Source organism: Pseudorca crassidens, chromosome 6, assembly GCF_039906515.1.
Source record: "Pseudorca crassidens isolate mPseCra1 chromosome 6, mPseCra1.hap1, whole genome shotgun sequence".
NCBI lineage: Eukaryota > Metazoa > Chordata > Mammalia > Artiodactyla > Delphinidae > Pseudorca > Pseudorca crassidens.
The window spans coordinates 19,647,519-19,665,752 of NC_090301.1; the positions used below are offsets into that span (position 1 = coordinate 19,647,519).

The 18,234-nt window shown below is 55.7% G+C and overlaps 1 protein-coding gene across 10 annotated transcripts in view; it reads left to right on the plus strand.

The window, feature by feature from the left end:
* The window catches only part of TNS1 (tensin 1), a 197,697-nt gene that overhangs the window by 50,275 nt on the left and 129,188 nt on the right, over nucleotides 1–18,234 (plus strand). For 2 of the 10 annotated variants that reach the window (XM_067740642.1, XM_067740640.1), the window contains exon 1: nucleotides 9,113–9,344. The exons of the other annotated variants lie outside the window; for them this stretch is intronic. The gene's annotated coding sequence lies outside the window, so the exon portion shown is untranslated. Of the gene's footprint in view, nucleotides 1–9,112; nucleotides 9,345–18,234 lie in introns of those variants that run through there. 10 annotated transcript variants of the gene reach the window in all.

Here is an 18,234-nt window from a genome sequence, read left to right on the forward strand (position 1 = left end):
TCCTTCGTCCGGGCCCTGTGGCTCCCTCGCCGCCCCAGGGGCCCGAGCTGCTCTTTCCCTCCTCACGGTTAAGTGGACAGGCTCCTGCTTCCATCCCACGTGGCTGAGGCCAGCGCCGGCTCTCCTGGGGGCTGGGCTGGGAGCTGGGCATCTGGTCCTCTGTTCGATTCCATTGAGTTCCTCCTTGTGGTGACATTGGGACTCCCTACGTGTCCTCCCTGGGCTTCAGTTCCCACATCACTCCAAGGAGAGGACTGGGCTGGTCAGCACTAAATTCTCACCAATATTTTGTGAGCCCTGACTGGGTGGCCTTGGGGAGAGGCTGGGGTGACTGTTACCCAGACTTTGGAGCACTTCTTGCTCCTCCCTGATTCCACTGGTGAGACCAGGAGCCATGTCTCATGCAAGAGGGTTTGGCCACTGGACCCGTTCACATCCTTTTGGAAGTCCCTCCAGCTATCTTGACGCCAGCCAGGGTAAAGGTCAAAGGTGTGAAGGTGACATCAAGTGGGAGAAAAGCAGAGGGTCTGGAGTTAGGGCGACTGCCATCTTGGTGAAGCCAGTGCTGTACTAGGGTGCACAGATAGGAGCACAGTATGGGGTCCGGGTCACGCCAGGGTGGGCCCACTGCCTTCCACATGGTCAGGCTGCTGCTGGCATGTGTGTGTGGGGACATTAGTTTGGGAACTGATCCTAAGGAACCTTCTCTGAGCCTCTAGAGATAAGATGGCAGAGCGGTGAGGAGTACAAGCTGGGCTTCCCTCCCATCACCACTGTTTCTTTGCCGTCTTACTATTATTGACATTGGGCAGGTGACTTCACCTCTCGTGTCTCAGCTTCCTCGGCTGTACAAAGTCGGTTAGAATAACACCTACTCCCAGGGCTGTGGTGTGGAGTGAATGAGCTTGTGCCTGGACAGGGCCCGGCGTGTGTGAAGGGCACACTAGCTGTTGGGAGGGAAGTGGTACCTCCTGCTGGTGTTCTGCTCTTCCTCTTCTTGTCACTGTGTGTGGATGTGTCTGTGCTGCTGTTTGTTCAATGTCTCTCCTCTTCCAGACCTTGAGGGCAGGCTCTCCACCTGCAGCTTGACCCACTGCAGCGCTCACAAAACATTTGCTGACTGAATGAATAAATGAACAAATGAATGAAGGTTAACTGGAAAAGGATCAGAACCAGGGAAACACCTGAGCACCTAGAAAGTGGAAAGATCCAGAAACTGTGAAAGAGCTGGGAACGTTCAGCCTGGGAATTGACTGTTCTGGGAGGTTGTGAGTGACTCTGTGTGTGTGTGTGTGTGTGTGTGTGTGTGTGTGTGTGCGCGCGTGTGTGTGTGTGGTGTGTGTGTAAGATTTTTGAATAAAGCTTTGAAAAGGTTTGTTCTCTGAAGTGGAACCAGGAGCCTCGGGAAAGCAGGCTGCCTCTCAGTGGTGGGAGCTGCCTTGAATGTGGGAGGGACTCGGGGCCTGAGGTGTGCAGGCAGAGACTGGGGGCACGCCTGGCACAGGGGGAGCCCTGACTCTCAAGGCCCTGAGGTCCCTGCTGACTCGCTGCTGCTTCAGCTGGAAGAGTAGTTGCAGTCCGAGCCGATGTCTGTGAACTTCAGTTTTCTCATCTATAAAATGGGATTAATAATGGTCAATACCCATAGGGTTGTTGAGAGGATTAAAGTGAGTTAATACCCACGAAGCTCTAAGAACATGAAAAGCACTCGATAAATCTGAGCGTTTATCAAACAGGACCAAAGAGCTATGGTGTGGCTTCCTCAATGCCACATCGATGGCTGATGTGAAGGAGTAGGATGTGGGGGGAGCATAACCATACAGGGGGCTGCTCAGGCCAGACTCTGCACTCAGCGCCCAGAGTGGTTAAGTGATTTGCCTGAGGTCACACAGCCAGTCAGTGGGTGGCCAGCCTTCAGACTTGGTTTGTACAACTCCAAAGCCTGGACTCTCTCCCCTCCACTCCTCAGCCTGGGCAGGAGGGGGCCAGCTTTCTCTGATTCTCACCCCCTGGGAGGGACAGCACCTCATTGCAAGGTGGATCAGAATGACTGTTATTCTCTGTTATTCTCTATAAGAACCTAAGTCCTCAGGAAGGAAGTCTCCAGCTCTGTCCAACACTGAAAGTACTGCATAATTAAGAAAATATGGGGAGAGCGTGAGAGTAGGACAAGGGTTGAAATTTTCAGCAGCTCATTGCCATGGGGCCCAGGGCAAGGAGAGAGTCATAAGAGGAACACTGGAGGGATGAGGTTAGATGTTAGGAAGAAGGAATGGCGAGATGAGGGGCAACTTGAGGGGATGCAGGGAAGGGAAGTAGAGGCACAGAAGGGTGAGGAGGGGGACCAAGGCCATGCTGGTGATAAGAGAGAGGAGGGAGAGGAACCCGAGGTTTGACAGGCCCTCGGCCACTGGGCAGCTCCAGACTTTGGGCAGGGGTGGCCGGCTAGGGCCAGTCCCCACAGGGCTACTGGGCAGTGTCAAGGAGGCAGTTTTAGGGAGTAGGAGGCCAGTTGATCAGCACGTGAGCCAGCCTGGGACAGCAGGTGCAAACGGAAAGTTCAGCCACCAGCCCGCCTCCTTGCCTCTTCCAGCCTGGCAGCTGGCTTGTCCTAGAGGTCAGCTCTCATGCTGGGGCCAGCACGCTCTCTGCTGATCAGTCCCCACAGGCCTGGCTTTGTCAGGGTGCTGTCCTGTCCTTAGCAGCTGCTCAGTCCCTGGCTGTTTCTGCCTCTTGGACATTCAGAGATGAATGGGAAATGGTCCCAGTCTCAAGGAATTCACAGATGCAGGGGAAGAAAGACAAGGGAGGTGTACATGGGCAGTGGAATTTGCCCTGGCTCACCTTCCCAAGACAGTTTTTCAAATATTTGATCATCTGAAATAAAAATTGGGCCCAATCTCTCCTGTGCTTTTATTCAACGAATATTTATTGAGTATGTGCTGTTGTCCTCCTCTGGATGCTCTTTGGTTTATAGCGTATAGAAGAGAACTTGACATTTCTGATGGTGTCTGAGCAGCGTGGAGTAGAGTGGAACTTTCACCTTCTTTCTTCTGGCTTCTGTACCTCTATTCACACAACCAAAAGTGCACGTACCTTTTGGGGTCAGCCATATCCTATTGCCCGCTGAACTGAGTTTGTTTTCACTAAATCTTAGACTTTTCCTTACATGATTAATTAATTCAGTTTTTTAAAAAAATGAATCTTGAATCTTAGTTCAGGACTTTACTCCAAGAGAAATGCTTCCTTGCTAATTTCGGCCTTTTTATAAAGTCAGTTTTGCGCTTCAATTCAGTTCCATACCTTAGTTCTTCTTTCTGTTTTTTGTTTTCTACGTGTGCTTGGTGAGTCTCCATTCTGAGTCCTCACCTAGTTACTGACAAGTATGTCGGACAAGCCAGGGCAGAGGACAGCGCCCTTTGGCAAGTCAGGAAGTTGACATTGATCTATTAATCAACACCCCTTGGCTTGCTGGCTAGGAATCCACTCGACTTTCTATCTTTTCTCTAAGCATTTCATCATGGATCCTGCCAACACCTTCCTGAAACCCAGATAATCTAGGTTTGGGGATTCCCCAACAGTCTAGTCCAGGAACCGTATAATAATGGGGTTAGGGTGGTGGATGTGGCTGTGTGAGGGAGGGTTGTGGGCTCTCCCCGAAAGGATCCAGGCTGAGCCAGTGATCATCGCTGGGGGAGACCTAAGAGGAATCCTGTCCTGGAGGCACCTAAATCTCAGGGTCCTTCCTGCTTTAAAATCGCACTTCTCGGGGGAGATAGGGATTTGTGTGCAATCAACTGACACCAGCAGCGACTTTCTGCCAAGGATCAACATCTGCCTGGAAACGTGTTCCAGGAATCTTCCAAGGGACCTGAGAGGTTATCGGATGAGGAGATGAAAGCCAAGAGGGGCCGAGAGTGACCTTTGGTCCCCAAGACAAAGCAGGGCTGAGCAGGGCTGGAACCCGAGGCCCTGACTCCCAGTTGGAGGCTCTTGGGGCTGGGTCCCACTGCCTCTCCTGGCTGGAAACTGAGGCTGGCTCCGGGGAGGGAGGGGCTGTCATCATGTGTCTTGGGGACACACTGTTGGCAGACTGTTTTCCCCATGCTTCCCCTGCCCTCTGATCCTCCACCCTCAGACTGTGGTGCAAATCTGAGAGTAGGACCCCTGAATGTGGAAGGCCTCGTGCTTCTCCCTCCCGGGGGGGCGGTTGGGGGGGTTGGAGGGGGTGGGGGGGGTGGGGGGAGTGTGTGGCAAAGGGCCTGAGGCATTGCTGCACTTTGAGAGGTGCTGGGAACGCATGCAAATGAGATGCAAATAGGGGACTGCGGCGGGGCCCCGGGGCCGGGGGTGGGGGGGGCCTGACCCTGCCTCAGTCTGGCCTGAGTGTTAAGGATGACAAATAGTAAAGGAAACGACCATTGACCTGGGCTGTGAAGCCCAGCCTCAGGAAGGAAGGGAGGGAGAGGGGCTCTGTGGGGCAGCAGGGCAGGGTTTGGCTTCTGGAGTCAGCTCTGGAGGGTGCCCTAACCAGGGGGTCCCAGGGGTGGCCCAGAGATGACAGCACCCTGGAGGACAGCCCAAACTCATCCCCAGCTGCAGGGGGGTGGTGTGGTCAGAAGGGGGAGGGTGCAACCCGAATGCATAGACTTTGACCAATTGCCTAGGGCGACCCCCAGGGCCTGGCTCCCAGCCAGCGTGTGTCAGGTCCAGCAGGATTCTGAGGGCCAGGGTCTCTCCCCTTGGGGTCTGGGCATGTGGCCCTGTCTTCTCTGTAGTGGAGGGAGAGGAAGAGGGCGGGGCCAAGGGCCCTGGGGCGGGTGGCTCCGGGAGGCCACTCCCCTGCCTCCACCCTAGGAAGATTTCAGGAGCCAATCCCTCCCTGCTGGGTGTTTGTGGTCAACTCTTAGCCCAGCTCTGAGGAGCTTCCCCTCAGTACTGTAAGAGCCTGGGAATCTGGCCCAGCGAACGTGGGGGTCAAGGGGCGTGGTGCCCTCCAGGGGGAGTGCTGGGACCTGGAATGCCCAGTTGTGCCATATGGTGACAGAGCCTTGAGTTGGAAAACCTGGATCCAAATTCCTCCTCCTTCATCAGCTGCTCTGTGACGCTGGGTGATCGCTTAACTGCTCTGAGCCCATCTCTAAGACTGGGATAAGAGTCATAGTCACTTGCCAGGTTTTAATGGGGGTCTGCATGGAAAAGCACATGGAAAAGGTTTGGTGCAGGGTGGGCGTTTAAATAGGGGTGAAAATGAAATGAAGGAGCCAATGAGTTCAGCTGTGGGTTGACACGCCTCTCCCTCACAGCCCGCTGTGGGGCTGAGAGGCCCGGGAAGCCGGCATTCAGTGCTCTTGGGCCTTGACCTTTCTTTCTTTTGACTTTCTCTTGGCCCTTTTTTCTCTGTCTCTCTGTGTCCTTCTGTCCCCCATTCTGTCGCGTCCCCTACGCTCCCCATGGCAATGCCTAACTCAGCACCTGGCCCCGACGAGAGCGGTTCATTTCCCCTCTCTTCTCTGTGGCCTCTCTGTGGCTCCATGGGTGGCCCGCCACCCCCAGCTCCCTCTCCTTCATCCCTCTGGGTCCCTGCTTCTGACCCACTCTTTGTCCCACTCTCTCCTCCTGGCTTTTCTGCCCTCCGCGTCTCTAGCGTCTATCTGCCATTTACAAGCATCCATTGAACGCCTATTAGATGCCAGGCACTGCCCGGCTCCTTTCTGTGTTCTGCGTCTCCTTGCCTCCCAGCTGCCGCTTCTCTCCCTCCCGCCCCGTGCGGCCTCCTGCCCTCCCTTCCCCCAGCTGCACTGGGCTCCAACACTGGTATTATTCAGTTTTATGAGAACCCCCCCAAGGCCTGCCCCTGAATGGACCAACCACAACTGGAACCAGATGTGCAGTGCTGTGCTTGGGGATGGGAGGGAGGAAGGGAGGGAGGAGGGAAAGGGGCATGGACTGGCTCAGGGAGAGGGGAAGGAGGGTTGGGGGATGGGAGGTGGGAAACCCTGGGAATCCTGAGTCTTCATCAGCCTGGAGGAGGAGGAGCTGGGAGGGGACAGAAGGGCTGAGCAGGCTTCTGCGGGAAGCAGTTCTGGCGCTGTGTGTGTGTGTGTGTGTGTGTGTGTGATCGGCTGTGGGACAGCTCTTGGAAATAAAGGGAACGGCTGCTCTTCTTTGAAAGCCTCTAGTTTCTTGACTTCCTCTCTGTGTGGTTTTTAGAGATTTGCTGAATTCATGGTTCTGTACCCAGGTGTTGGAGCAGGAAGGCTGGGACAGAGGGAATGATGGTGGAGTGGGGGATGAGAGCGGCTGGAGGACGGTGTTTCTCAGAGCCCCCTGCATCTGCTGCAGCCCTGGGGTGGGTGGGATGCTCCTGGGACATCTGTGTATCAGTCTTATGGTCCCCATGTCTTAGCATACTCAGGTTTTCTGTCTGTGATAATATAACTTTGAAGATAAAAGTCTGCATACAGTTATCTCGGTACAACCTTGTGCAGAATTAAGCATTTAAAAGAGCCCTTTCATTCGATTTTTAACTCATCATCCATCCATCTCTCCATTGTTCATTTATTCATTACACATTTATTGAGAATCTACTAGGTGTCAGCGTTGTGCTAGGCACTGGGCAAAGTTGGAAAGGAGAAAGAAAAAGACAAGTAGATCTTTGCTCAACTATTGGAAGATACAGGAGTGCACCCGACAAGTGTATGTCACAGCGTTAGCATTTGAGCGAGAGCCCCGGGTATTCAGCAGAGGGGTCAGTACCTACCAAATAGCTGGAGAAGGATCCATAGAGAATGTGGCTTTTGAACTGAGCCCTGAATGATGTGATGGCAAGGCTCAACGGGCAGGGCTGCACCACAGAGGGTCTCGAATGTCATGCTGCAGAGCTGGGACTGGATACGGTAGGTTGTGGGGAGCTAGGGACTATCTGATGTCAAGCAGGATGATAGTAGGTGTGGGTTGGAAAGAGGCGACGGGGAGGATAGCACTTCTGCTCTTCTGTGACCTGGGAGAGGGTTCCACTTTTATTTTCTTATTTTAATTTTTAAATTAAAAAATTTTTTTGGCCGCACGGCATGGCATGTGGGATCTTAGCTCCCCGACCAGGGATTGAACCCACGCCCCCTGCACTGGAAGCACAGAGTCTTAACCACTGGACCGTCAGGGAAGCCCTGAGGGTTCCACTTTTATAGCAGACCCCCCTCTCTACCTCTAGAAGAGCCTAGATGGCTGACATGGACTACTGTCACTTCCCTCCCCTGACCAGGGCTGACCCAAGCCCCTGAGCAGCCCCTGGTCTGCAGGGGTGTGAGGGTTAGGCAGGATAAGGCTATTTGGAGACAACTTTGTCTCAGAGTTGGGGCAGTGAGGGCTGGGCAGGGGCCCCAGGAGGCCTGGGCCAGGTTTTCCTACACAATCTCAAAGGCACGTTCTGTGGAACCAGGTCTTTCCCATCTCTGGTCAGTTCCCACGTACTTACAGATTGAGGACACTGTCAAGGTTGGTAGGTTCTGAGATGCTGGAATTTGGGACTCTGGGAGGCCAGCCACAGCTGCTGCCCCATCACTGCCCACCGACTCTTCCCATCTGGGAGGGGATGAGGTCATCTTGCTCTGGAGGCAGGGGGTGGATGCAATGAGGCCTCCGTCTCTGCCCTCCCCACGTAAGGTCCTGAGGAGGTGCCTCTCTCCCCGTCTCCGTCCTCCTGGGCTTCACTGTCACGGATTGGGGGGGGGGGTTGGGGAGCAGCCCTCTCACGTGCTGACCATCTCTGTGACGCTGGCCCCAGATGCCACCAAATCTTTCCTGAGGCTGTTTGTTCCTCCCGGGGCTCCCCTATCACTTTACTCTTTGGAAAATTGAAGCCTGGGTAAGGGTTTGGCTGGATTCATAAAATCAGTGAACATTAGAACCAGAAAAGATCTCTGAAGACCTTTGGATCCAAACTCATCAGCCAGCAGGGGAAACTGAGGAGGCTCAGAGATGCAGGCCACTGACCCAGGACCTCACAGGAGGGTGGCCCAGGTGGCCAAGAGAAGGACCTTTGAATCTCTGGAGGGCTGAGTGGTGGGGAGCTTGTCTCTGGAGCCAGCCCGTCGGGTCCGAGCTCCTGCTCTACACCATCCTGTGTGGTCTTGGACAAGTCAGCTAACCGCTCCAGGGTCACTTTCTTCAGCTAAAATAACAAGGGAGATTCGAAGATTAAGTGAGAGAGAGGGAATATTCTTTAAGTGCCAGGCGTACAAATAGGTATGCAGCAAATGACTTTTTCCTTCCCCTCAGAATAACCCTATCTGCTTCTTTTATCATTTGTATGGTACCCCAGACTTCAAATCACATTTCCCCCAATATTTTTAATTGTAAAAATTTTTTTGCATATCGAAAAGTTGAAAGGATAATATGGTAATCTCCCTGATTCTGTAATAAACACGTTGCTACATTTGCTTTATCACATTTCTATCTCTCCCTCCATCAATCCGTCTTATTTTTATTTTTGGATGTATTTCAAAGAGAATTGAAGCATGCATTTCATTAATGAGAGTTCAGTTCAAATCATTTTTGAATATACAGTCACAAACGTCCTAACTCAGCCCAGAGAAAAAAGCCAAGATTGTTATCCCACATTTGACAGAAAAAAAACAACAACAACAAAAACAGGTTCAGAAATGAGATTTTAGGTCTCCAGTCACAAAATGAGTTGGAAACAGCATAAGGCAGAGCGGTTTACAAAAGTTGGGAGTTGCTATTATTATTATTGTCTCACCAACCATCCTTCTCCACCCAGTAGCCCTTGGGCCATTTCTCTGTAGCTGTGTCTCTTCCATGGGGTCCTGGACCTCTTGGCATCCTGCCCCCTCTGCCCCGAAAGCCCTCTGTCCCTCGCTTCAGGTCCCCTGGGAGGCTGCTGGGCTGGCAGCCATGGGGGGGGCACCCTTCTTGGCATGCCTTGCCGCAGGCATACGGGCCCTGCCGCCCAGCTGGCCGAGCTGGGAGCTGGACGTGAATGCCCTGGCCGAGTGCTTCAGGGGTTAAAGGAGGCGGCGGGCAGACTGCTGGCCGGCTCCGGGAAGGGGGAAGGAGGAGGCGGTGCGCTGACAGCCCGCCCGCCTCCACTGCCAGGGGAGGGAGCCTGGCGAGCTGCGCCCTTGCTCAGTTCCCAGTAGGGGCCCTGGGACCAGCTCTGCCCCCTGCGCCAGCTCCCTGCCTGGACACAAGGCTCACTCACGCCCTCCTCTCGGCAACCAGCTTCTTGCCAGCCACAGCTGCTGCCCCATCACTGCTCACCGCCGCCCCCCGTCCTGTGAGCCCAGACACCCATCCCACCCAGTGACTCCTCTGCCGGAAAGGTGAGTGTGGGGTGTGCGTGTGCGTGTGTGTGTGTGTGTGTGTGTGTGTGTGTGTGTGTGTGTGGCGGGCTGCCGGCACTGGTGCTGTCAGGACCACCAGTGGGGCATAAATTAGAGGAGGGGGGAGGTCAGTCTGCCTGCTCACGTGCCTCTGGGCTAGGTAGCCCCCCAGGCCAACATGTCAGCCCCCTGCCGCCGTCAGTGTCTGGTTCTGGCAGGGATGTCTGGGGCGCGGTTGTCCCTGCTTGGAGAGAGACCAGTCACAAGGAGTTTTGTTTGCTGGGGAAGTTGCTGGTGTCAGTGGCTGCTTGAGACCGAGGCCAGCAGGGACGAGTGGGGAGGGACACACTGACCAAGGCAGTGGGGAGGTTGGGGCATTTCGTCTCCAGGGTCCCTTCCCTTGCCTGCCTGCTGTCGCAGGGCTGCCTGGGGGCGAGGACCACGACACAGGCGTGGGCAGTTTTTCCTCTCCATTTCTTGCCCTGCCATGGGTGGGAGCTGTTACTGGGCACCTTATTCCTCCTTGGGGCTCTTCTTGCTTCCACGCCTCATCTCCCAGGGGCAGCCACGTCTGCGAATGAGGGTCTGGCAGGCTCAAGAAGGTTTCCCACTTCACCCTCCTCAGCGTGGGTCCGTGCTCCCTTGCCCATGGGCACAGCCTGGCATGAGTGCCCCCTGCCACCCTCCCCCAGCCAGCAGCTCCGACTCCCTTCTCACCCCTCTGGGTAGAAATAGCTAATCCAGGTGGTTAATGAACAGACACACGCAGCTGCCTTTCACCCCCCGCTCCTTCCTCTCTCCCCACTGCTCTCTCCTGCCCTGACCCTCAGTCATGCCTGCCACCCCTTGCCAAGCCCAAGCACCCATACAGAGCTAACCTCAGTGTCTGTCCCCTACCCTCAGTTCAGGACCAGGGCCAGGACTGCCTCTCCAGATGTTTTTAGGTTGGGCACTGTCTTAGCAGAGGAAACTGGGAGGGTGGTGACCGAGGGGTGACCAAGAGAAGCCCGCTGGGCTCCCGAGCTGGGCTCCCTGCGGCGGGTGGGATGGGGTTAGGGGACGGGATGGGTGCTGGGTAGGGGAGGAACTGGCTTGGGGAGGGCAGAACAGGCGGTCGTGGAGTGAGGCTTAGAGGGGCAGCTGGAGGCGAGGGTTCTCGAGCCTTTGGGGACAGGGGCTTCTCTTCTGGGAGCCCCAGCGTTCCTTCCATGTGGTAGAGCCAGCCAGGGGTTTGGGAGGGTGTGGGGGGAGTACCCTTTTTCCTCGAGTCTCTGCTGGGCCCCTTCCTGCCGCTGCCTGGGTCGGGTGGGGACCACTGTGGCTCAGACTTGGCCTTAAGTTGCTCCCACCCCTGCCAGCTGGCGGCTACTCCAGTCTCCCCCACCCTCGCTCTCCCCCGGGACCTCAAAGCTTGCTAAGGCTAAGGCACCCTCTGCCCTGACCCCTCTGGCCTAGGAGAGTAGGAGGGAGGACCTGGACCTGGCTCTGGAGTGGGGAGCTGGCTGGGACAGCTCTCAACGGGATCAGTGCTGGGGTCGCAGCGTGGGCTTGGCCTTGACTCTGCTGCCCGCAGAGGGCAGGGAGTGGAGACAGTGGGCCAGGGCCTAGGAGGGTCTCTCAGCCGGTCTAATAGGACTGGGAGCCAGAACTTTGAGCTGAGAATTCTTGGGTGGCGGAGGAGGCAACCTGGGAACCTCTGCTTCCAAGTCCTTGGCCTTGAACCCTTCTGGCTCTCCTTCCTGATCCCTCATCCCATGCTTCATCCTTCACTTCCCTCAAAGCCCCAGTTCAGAATCTCCCATGGGGGCTGCGGTGTCCAGAACTGTAAACTCAGGGAGCTGGTGGCCAGGTTGGAGGGGGGCCGGGGTGGGGTGCAGAGGAGTTCAGAGAGGAGGTTACCCTTTGGTGACCATCTTCTCATTGCTGAGGGACTGTGGCTGAAGCTTTGGAGTTTGGGAACTCTCAGTGCCCTGTTTCTACTGAAGTAAGAGTAGGAAGCAAAGGGGCAGAATGGATTTTAGTTTGGTGAAGGAAGCTCAGCTCGGTGTAACGAAGGGCTTCCTAACAAGCCTGGCGGGTCAGCAGGAGAAAGGGCTGCCTTGTAAGGTGGTGAGCTTCCCGTCTGGGGGCGGGGAGTTCAGACAGAACCGGACAGCAGCTTGGAAGGATTCCTGAGCTGGGATGTGGTTAGAAGGGATGACCTTGAAGGTCTCTTGGGATGCTGAGGTCCTGGGATTCTTAGAGTCGGGGAATTCTCTGACACCCGGATCAGGGAGCAGGAAGGCAGTGGCCTCTGGCCTGGGGTGTGGGCACAGGCAGGACCTCTCAGGGTCCTTTTGTGCCCTGCCAATGTTCGGGGAACGGAGAGCCTGACGCTCGGCCCTCACACCCATAGCTCACTGCCCCACCAGGTCTGCTTCCTGCCAGGATTTTGAGTTTCTTCCGATTCCTCTTGTCCCACTGCTTGCCTTGCCCGGCGGGTTAACCCCACAAGGGCTGGAGCAGACCTGTGGGCCCAGGGCACGGTGTAGGATGGAGGGGAGCCCTGCTCCCCTGCAGTTAGAGCCCATATCCCGCCCTGAGGTGCTAACTGGGGGCAGTAGGCAAGGAGGGGGGTGTGCACTGAAGGTGGGCAGCTTGAGCCCCTGTCCAGTTTGCCCCCCAAAATGGGCCTCCCCAGCCTGCCTGGAAATGGTAGGCAGCGGAGCCAAGATCTGAGATGGGAAAAACACAGGGGCTGCACTCCTCTGAGCCTTGGTTTCCGAATTTGTAAAATAATACAGGTAGTCAGGGCAGCTAGAGGTGGTTTGTGTAACTAACTGCTGGGGGTGCCAGCCAAGGGCGTAGTTCTAGTGCCTCTCTGGAGTGTGGGAGGAGCCGGCCACCTGCTCCCCGCCACTGGCCTCTCCAGACCTGTTTTCCAAGGTTGGGGTGGGGGGGCTTGAGGGCAGAGAGGAGAGGCAGGGTAGGGGTGGGGTTCAAGGTTTCTGAGCATCAAACCCTGGGAGACTTGAGTTTCCCTTGATGGAGCGTCAAGGTGGGCTTCTGGGGTGGTCTCTGGACCTACACTGGATGTCCCAGCCTGCCTCTCTCTGCAGCCCCTCCTCTCTGGATGCCCTGGGAGCCCTTTTCTCCTTAGTGGAGAGAGCGAAGGAGTAGGGTCCTGGTCTCAGCTGAGGATGAAGTCCCTTCTGATGTCTAACTTCAGTACCTTGGGACCAGATGAAGCTGCTCAGTTAGGATGCTTCTTCCTCTGGTCTGACGGGGACCCAGTGGGAGGGGCAGGGAGGTGAGATGCTGAGTGTGCCCTTGACCCTGGAGAAGTCAGGGTCGGAGCTGGGGTGGCTGGCAAAGGGTTTCAGGTGCAGCTACTCCGGCTTCTTGGCTTATTTCTGGGGCCTTGAGTCTCTTTCACCCCAGAAAGGGAAACCGAGGCCCAGTTGAGGGATGTGTATCAAAGGGGGGCAGAGGAAAGCTCTCCCAGTTACTCGACTCTGAAAAAAAGCGAATCAGAAATGGGTTGGTGCTGCGGGAGGGAGGGAGGGATCTGGGGAGGCTGGAGGGATTTTGTCCCCAGCACCGTCTGCCCATGGCCCCGGTCTTGGCTTCCAAAGCTATTAGGCGTGCAGAGCTGTGGGCACCAGCAAGCTGGAACGAGGGTGGTGGCGGGGGGCAGGGCTGCCAGTCCTGTGGGCCACGCCACCCCCCCTCGGGTGCCCCCTCTATTATGCATGGTCACATGCAGCCCTCCCCTCCTTCCTTCTCGCCAATCACCTGAAACGCTTTCCCATGGTGGGGGGCGGGGCCGCAGAAGGTGCAGCTGGGTCCCTGGCCTGCCTCTAGCCAGCTTGGTGACCTTGGCCATCTTCCTACTTGTCCACACCTCGGTTTCCTCAGGGAGGGTGGTCGGTGTCTGTGGGGTGGGGGGTGGTAGGTGGGCCCAAGGCCGTCCCTGGCGCTGCCAGTCCTAGTCCGTCCTCCAGGGTTAGTCTGGGCTCTCTAATCCCTGCCTTTTTAGGGCTGCAAGCCTGTAGCTCAGGCCTGGGTGTTCCAGGAAGCAGAGAGGGACTGGCCCAGAAGGGCTGTGTCCTGGGGAGCTGATGGGGCGTGAGGGGCTACAGCAGGGCCCGAGTGGAATCCTGTCTTTCTGCCATTATGGGGCAAGGGTCCCAGGCCTAGGTCAGGGCCCCCAGGAGACTTCCTAGGCCTTCTCCAGCAGAGAATATGGGACCCCTCAGTTTTCCTAGCCCTTGCAAGCTTCCTAGGTGCTCACATGTCTTCTAGTTGGATTACAAGCCCCTTGAGGGCATGCCTGTGCCACTTGCCTCCCTGGTGATCCTTGCTGTGCCTGGCACAGTGCTGCTTAGCGCGAATCAACTGACTAATGAGGGGCAGACGGGTGAGAGTTTCAGACAGTTTAAAAATTTTTAAAAAATTTTATCCTTTAATGCAATTTGTAAAGGTTACGTTCCATGTACAGTTATTACAAAATATTGGCTAGATTCCCTGTGTTGTACAGTACATCCTTGTAGCCTAACAGTTTGTACAACCAATAGTTTGTACCTTCCCCTCCCCTACCCTTATATCCCCCCACCCCCGCCCTGCCACTGGTAACCACTAGTTTGTTCTCTCTCTCTGTGAGTCTGCTTTTTTTGTTATATTCACTAGTTTGTTGTATTTTTTAGATTCCACATATAAGTGATATACAGTATTTGTCTTTCCCTGTCTGACTTATTTCACCTAGCATAATGCCCTTGACAGTTTTAATAATAATTTCTGCCTCATAGTGTGGTTGTGAGGATCAGATGAGTTAGTTCACTGAAAACACTTTGAACAGTGCCTGGCACATAGTAAGTGCTCAATAAATGTTAGCAATTATTATTATTGCTATTATTATAATTATTACTGGTGGTGGTGGTGGTGGTGGTGGTGGTGGTGGTGTCCTTCCAGGAGCCCAACTCTGGGTTGGCCCTTTTCTCTCTTGCTGTGGTTGTTCCACCCCTAAGATAGGGAGGCTTATGGGACCAGAGAGTGGAGGAGATGTTGGCATCATTTTCCCCCAAGGGGTCCTAGCATCAGAGCCCAGAGAAGAGACGTCCTCCCCCCTCTAACTCTGTCTCTCTGTGACTGGGGGCTGGTGGGGAGATAAGGGGACCTCTCGAGGCCTTCTCTGCCCAGGGAAGGGAGCTGTGTTTATGGAGAACTCTGAGAAAGCTGCCATCACTGTAGACAAGATGCATTATTATAAACCAGCCCAGGCTCCCCTTCTTGGATCCCATCCATTCCTTGATGAGAGTCACTGAATCAGAGACTCCCAGCCCAGCAAGGATGTGGCCTGGCCTCCAGGCAGGCCACTCTTGACCTCTGGGCAAGCTACTCTTGACCATGGACTATACCCGTAGGGGTAGCAACTATATTTGAAAGTGAGATTCTCCAAATAATGCTGCAAGTTGCTGTGTCTTATACCCTCTAGGTCTCTCTGAAGTCTAACCTGCATCCCTCTTTTAAATTTCGTTTAATTTTTGGCTGTGTTGGGTCTTCGTTGTTGCATGCGGGCTTTCTCTAGTTGTGGCGAGCGGGGGCTACTCTTCGCTGCGGTGCTAGGGCTTCTCATTGTGGTGGTTTCTCTTGTTGAGGAGCACAGGCTCTAGGCGCGTGGGCTTCAGTAGCTGTAGTTCGTAGGCTCAGTAGTTGTGGCTCGTTGGCTGCAGAGCGCAGGCTCAGTAGTTGTGGCGCACGGGCTTCGTTGCTCAGCGGCATGTGGGATCTTCCCGGACCAGGGCTCGAACCCGTGTGCCCTGCATTGGCAGGCGGATTCTTAACCACTGCGCCACCAGGGAAGTCCTAACCTGCATCCCTCTTGCTGCAACTTTAGTTTAGTCCCTTATTGGTAGGAGGTGAGGGAGAACCATGCCCAGCCTTTCCTGCATGCCTCAGAGCTGGGAGCTTTGACCCCGTGGTGGCAGGGGCAGGCTCTTGGCCACACTCCCTCACCATCTGAGGCCTCTCTGGGGTCCTCTGCTTTCTGGTGCCCCTGATGTTCCTCGTTAGTAGGGGTCAGCCCTCAAGGCCTGCCAAGCTACACCCTCCACCTAGCCCTGGTTCCCACCCAGGAAGGCTGAGGTTGCTCCGGGTTGGGGGTGTGAGCTCCATTTCCGGACCCCTGGTCCGCCCAATTGCAACTGTAAAAGGCATTAAGCTTTTTTTTTTGGAGAAAGAATGGGTTTGGGCTGATGGTGATGACAGCTGCAAAGGGTTCCTGAGCTCAGCCTGACCCTATCTCGCTTCCCTTCCTCAGCCCCTGCTCACCTCTGCCCCATTGCTAGGCCATTGCCCATCTAGAGGAGGGGCTTACCTTTGACCCTTGACCTTGACCAGACCTGAGTAGTCAACTGGTCTCTGACAACCCTTTATGCGGAGCAGCCTGTGGGTTCAGCATGGGGCTTGTTGCTAGGGGGGCGTTGCCCAGGGGCAGACAGAGGGCTTCAGGGGATGCATAAGGGAGGGTTTCTGCCCTGGGGTCCCTGTGGCCTAGGGCAGTGGGAGAGCAGGGCTCTTGCTCTGTCCCTGGACTCTGGACCAATCCCTTCCCTTGCTGGGCCTGATGTCCTCACCTGTAGGATGGAGGGCTGGAGAGACGCTGGGCTGGAAGAATCTGCGAGTCCATTTCCCTGCCGGAGCCTCCCCCCGTCCCAGGCTGTGAACTTCACCTTGCATTGACCTTGCTTCCCTCCCCACCCCGCCCCCCCACCTCTGGCAATCACTGGCAGGAAGTCCTGCTGATTAGGGCCCTAATCACCAGCTGAGACTCCCAGAAACGACGAGCTGGTAGAGCAGAGAGGAGCCACCAGGCCAGGAAGGGGGAAGCACGGGGAGTTGCCCCCACCCAGGGTGACATGGGCTGGGGTGTTGGCTGTGACTAGGGGCCACTAGATGCCTGCTTGGGATTGGGGGTCAGCTCCTTGGGCTGGGGCGGTGCCCGGACACCCACTGTCAGGGCCGTGTGGCAGTGGCTGAGTGCAGCTGGGCACACTTAAAAACCTTTTTGGGCATCTACCCTCTACCACGCAAGGTGCCAGGGGTATGTGTGGGGCTGGGAAGGCCAAGGAGACATGGTCTAGTAGGAAACAAAGGGGAGTAGACAGAGGGTTTCTGCAACATGCAGTGGCGGCATCAAGCAAGAAGGAGTGCACACGAGCGGGTGGAATGGAGAAGACTTTGGAGAAGAGGTGCCATTTGAGATGGGTTTTGAAGGTTGAGAAGGAGTTCGGCAGGAAGGAGCAGGGGCAAAGGCTTCTTCAGGCACAGGGGAAGGCACGCACAAGGGCACAGTGGCACGCATGTAACGATGGATAAAATAATGGCTCCAGGTCTGTGTCAGAGTCAGACAGGCTTAGGTGTCCCTCCCACCTCTGCTGCTTACTAGCTGTATGACCTTGGGCTGAGCCTCAGCGTCTGCATCTGTAAAATGGGGTTAATATGCAATCTTATAGAGTTCTGGTGGGATGAAATGAGATTGTACTTGTCAAGTGCCTACTTGTGAAACTCAGTGTCTGCCACAGGCCAAGCCCACAGAAAGTGGTTTGTATGGGAAAGGCTGGCTTTGTGGGAGCCTGGAGGTGTTGCTTGGGGTTCGGCTGCGGGGGATTTTCTGGGAGAGGGAAACAGCAGAGGGCCTTCACGTAGGAGAAACACAAAGAGGGTTTTATTTAGGAAGGTGATTTGGGTAGCTGTGAAGGCTGTCCTGAGCCAGGGAGACCGGGGACAGACCACAAGTCCAATCTCCTGGAGTCCCTGGGCTGGGAAGCCCTCTCCTGAGTCCCTTCGCGCCTCTGGGCTTCCTTACCACGTGCTGTCCTCCTCTCCTGGATCAAGAGGCTGGAGATGCACTGAGATCTCCTTTCTGGAAGATCTTTCAGGACAGAAGAGAGCCCTCCTCGGCAAGGCTTCACACGTGAAGGGATGGACGACTGCAGCCGGCGGGAATGGGGGTAGACCGCGGGCAGCTCCCATTTCTAAGGAATCAAGGGACTCCTTCAGGGGGCTGTCCTTCAGCACCTGCCCGGCACCCAGTAGGTGCTTACTATTTGTTGAATGAATGCATGAACAAGGGTGTCCCCTGGTCAGCGCGGAGGCAGGGGGTGCCCAGCCTGACTGTAAGTGGTCTGGCTAGTGTCTGGACAGGGGCTGCCCACCCGTAGCCAAGAGGAATGTTGAGTGTTGCAGAGGCCAGGTGCTCAGCAACTGCATGGATGAGGGAGCGGAGATTTCAGGAGCTTTAACTTCCCGGAGTGAGGTCCTATCACAAGGGCAGTGTGGCACGGGGGGTCACGATCACAGACTCTGCAGCCACGCCGTCTGGGTTTGAATCCTGACCCCACCTCTCGCAGGCTGTGTGACTGCCGGCAGCTTACCTAACCTGCTGGTGCTTGAGTTTATTCCGCTGTAAAATGTGGGAACCAGAAAGAACCGTGTCTTCTGGACATACTGTATGACCTTTGGTTATTATTACTGCTATGGTTATTACGTTGTGGATGCAGAGGGAGAGAGCCGGGCAGGGGCTTCTTGGCAGGGATGAGAGCGGCTGCGCAGAGCGGGCTGGGAGAGCGCTAGCGATAGGGGGAGGCTTTGAAGAGTCCTCGGGGCCTCATGAGCTGCCTCCTCGGACACCACACATGGTGCTGCCTCTGCTGTGGCCAGCTGAGCCGAGCTGAGCGTGGGAGCGGAGGCAGCAGCCAGGCCTGGATTCCAGGCTGGAGCCCTGGGAGACAGGGGCGAGCCAGGGCGAGGGGTGGGGGAGGAGAGGTGAGCAGAGAGGAGGCCAGGACTCTCCCTAGTCCCCAGCTGGGACCCCAGGAATTCCTTCCATCATCTCTTGCCAGAGGGCCTG